The following is a 3,678-nucleotide window of genomic DNA, read 5'->3' as shown; positions in this document are numbered from 1 at the left end:
ACATTTTAACACTGATCCATGAACTTGTAATGCTTTTCCATCTTTTTGTGTCTTCAGTTTCCTTCATAGGTGTTCTCTAGTTTCTAGAGTATAGATTCTTTACCTCTTTGATTAAATTTATTCCAATATATCTTAAGTTTTTGGTGCTTTTGTAAATGGAATTGATTCCTTCATTTCTGTGCATTGATTTTGTGTCCTGACATATTACTGAATTGCTGTATGAGTTCTAGTACTTTAGGGATTGAATCTTTTGGGCTTTCCACATAAAGTATCATTTCATCTGCAAAGAGAGAGAGTTTAACTTCCTCTTTGCCAATTTGAATGCCTTTTATTTCTTTTTGTTGTCTGGTTGCTGTTGCTAGACTTCCAGTACTGTATTGAACAATAGCGGTGAGATGAGCATCCTTGTCATGTTCCTGATCTTAAGGGAGAGGCTTTCAGCTTTTGCCCATTGAGAATGATGTTCACTGTGGGCTTTTCATAGATGGTTTTTATGAAATTGAGGAATGGTCCCTCTATTCCTATACTCTGAAGAGTTTTAATCAGGAAAGATGCTGTGTTTTGTCAAATGCTTTTCCTGCAACAATTGAGAGAACCATGTGATTCTTGTCTCTTCTCTTGTTTATGTGTTCTATCAAATTAATTGATTTGTGAATGTGGAGAGGTTGTGGAGAAAGGGGAACCCTCAAACACTGTTGGTGGGAATGTAAGTTGGTACAACCACTTTGCAAAACAGTATGGAGGTTCCTCAAAAAGTTAAAAAATAGAGCTATCCTATGGCTCAGCAATTGCACTACTTGGCATTCACCTCAATGATGCAGATGTAGTGAAAAGAAGCGCCACTTGTACCCCAATGTTCATAGCAGTAATGTCCACAATAGCCAAACTGTGGAAGAAGTCAAGATGCCTTTCAACAGAAGAATGTCCAAAGAAGATGTGGTCTTCCCTAATATTCAATGGAATATTATGCAGCCATCAGAAAGGGTGAATACCCAACTTTTGCATCAACATAGATGGAACTGGAGGAGATTTTGCTAAGTGAAATAAGTCAAACAGAGAAAGACAATTATTATATGATTTGACTTACTTATGGAACATAAGAAATAGCATGGAGGGCATTAGGAGAAGAAGGGAAAAATGAAGGGGGGGGAATCAGAGGAGGAGATGAACCTTAAGAGACTGTCGACTCTGAGAAACAATCTGAGGGTTTTAGAGGGGAAGAGGGTGGGTGGATGTGTGAGCCTGGTGATGGGTATTAGGGATGGCATGTATTTCATGGATCACTGGTGTCATATGCAACAATGAATCATGGAACACTACATCAAAAACTAATGTGGCAGGGAGACAAAATGGTGGGGAAGTAGGAGGAGGAGCCATTTCAACTTCTAAAACTCTGATCACCCATGAAATCAGCCTGAGAGCAGAATTACACATGTCTGGATCTCTACAGGAGCAGAAGACACCAGTGGGCAGGTAAAGCTGAGTGGGAACGTCTGACTTATATCAGAAGATAAACAAAAGGGGGAGGGAGCCACCAGAGGTCACCGATCAGAAAGTAATACCCCAATACAAGAGTGCCCTGCATCTGGGGACCAGAATTAACTTGGAGTCTGGTTGAAAGCACTCAAAAAGAGCAAAGGATTGCGGAGGGAAATTTTGGGAATCGCGGCGGTTGGGGACAGGGGCTAAGCCTCAGGACCCAGGACAGCCTCCCCTGGCACTGAGTGAGAGAGAGTGCGGTGGAGAAACCAGGTCTTGGTCCCTGAGCCGCCAGCGAGCCTGAGCCACCAGCACGCCAGAGAACGCCTGGGGTCCAGCTCTTGTGAGGTGCTGGGTGTCTTGCCAGAAGGCAGAACCGGGCTCCACCAGTAGAGCCTGAGATGGCGCAACACACACCCTCCCTTGAGAGAGGTGCGGGCAGGCACCAGCCCAATGCTTGCTCTTAGACCCGCGCCACGCTGCACCATTACAACCTGAGAAGCGCGTGCTCCACACCCTTCCCTGAGACAGTGCACACAGGTGCCAGCCGGGTGCTCTCAGACCTGGAAAGACCAGGAATTCCCAGCATGGGCCAGCGGGAAAATCTCAGTGTGGGATTGCTGCTTGGAACCTCTCTGGTGGTCTGGAGATGCCCAGACAGCCGCTGTTGCCATGGTTTTGGGTACAAGTAGGAGATCCACGTCCTCAGGGACCTTAACTCAGAACCTGCTCTGAGGCTTCTATCTGAGAGGGAGGTTGGGGAGCAGTTTGCTTTCCTCTAAACCTCCAAAACCCATCAAAAGCTGTCAAGGTGAGAGAAATAAAAACAAAACAAAACAAAACAGGAAAACTGAACAGTCAAACATAAAAACCTCCAGAGAACAAGCCGGTTTGCTCAGAGCCCACCCCCCTGAGGGGGGCAGGAGGACTAAACTCAGGGAACATCATTGACTGAAAACCCACCTGGCAGGACCCTATCCCAGAAAACCAACCCGGAAGGAAGAAAAAAAAAAAAAGACAACAAGAGAACAACCACCACTACTTCATAGATACAACTTTTATTTTTAACTCGTTCCCACTATTCTGGTTCATTTTCTACTTTTATATAGATAATTATTTAACCTATTTGCCATCACAGTGAGATGTCCAGTACATCAAATTCCATAATAACCTTCTAACCTGAACTTTTTGAAACATGCACCCGTGTTTTTCTTTTGCTTTTCTATTTTTTTAACTTTTTAAAAAAAATTTAGTTTAGTGTAGTCTAGTTTATTCTTTCTTTATTTTTATTTTCTAATATTCATATAGAGTTAAACTTTAAGGCAATCCCCTTTCCCCAATCAATGCTACCCCTACAGGTAAACCAATTTTTAATCCCCCTTTATCATAGGAGGTTGAGTCCTTTAACAAGGATATCAAGATACATCCAGGAAGAATCGAAATAACCTTCCTTGTCCACACTGAGAACTTATAACCACTCTCCCATCTTTTTCTTCTGCCAGTGTTTCTGTGTATTTGTGTTTTTCCTGATAGTATATAAATCCTACACTTGGGGTTCCTTTTGAGGAGGTTCTTCCCTTTATTTTTTGCTTTTATATATATATACATATATATTCTTTTCCTCTTGTCATATAGTTTTATCAGTCTTTTTCTTTGTTTCTTTTGTCTGTATACCTCATAAATCTTATCTTGGTACCAATTTCGGCAGAGCCTTCTCTTTTATCTTCCCCTTTTTTCCTCTCTCTCTCTCTCTCGTTTTTTTTTTTTTCTTCTCTCCTCTTCTTTTCTTTTTCTTTTCTTTTTTTCTCCCATTTGGGTAGAGAATCCTGTATGCTCAGAGGCATTCCAGGGTGCACCTTGACTGCACCACCGTCGATACATCCAGCTACATCCGATCAGTCATCTCTCACCAAAATGACTAGGAGGAGAAATGTCCAACAGAAGAAAAATACAGAGGAAAAATACAGGGCCTTCTACAACAGAGCTAATAGCTATTGACGTTGACAATATGTCAGAAAGGGAATTCAGGCTAACAATTATCCAGGCAATAGCTAGGTTGAGAAAGCCATGGATGACCAAACAGAATTGATTTGGGCAGAACTGAAAGCCACCAGGGATGATGTTCAAAATGCTCTCAAAGAATTCCAATCTAATCTAAATTCTCTAAAATCTAGGGTAACTGAGACAGAAGATAGAATT

The sequence above is a fragment of the Meles meles genome, unplaced genomic scaffold, assembly GCF_922984935.1.
Source record: "Meles meles unplaced genomic scaffold, mMelMel3.1 paternal haplotype, whole genome shotgun sequence".
Lineage (NCBI taxonomy): Eukaryota > Metazoa > Chordata > Mammalia > Carnivora > Mustelidae > Meles > Meles meles.
The sequence above is the reverse complement of the archived record's forward strand: the minus strand, read 5'-3'. Positions refer to the sequence as shown.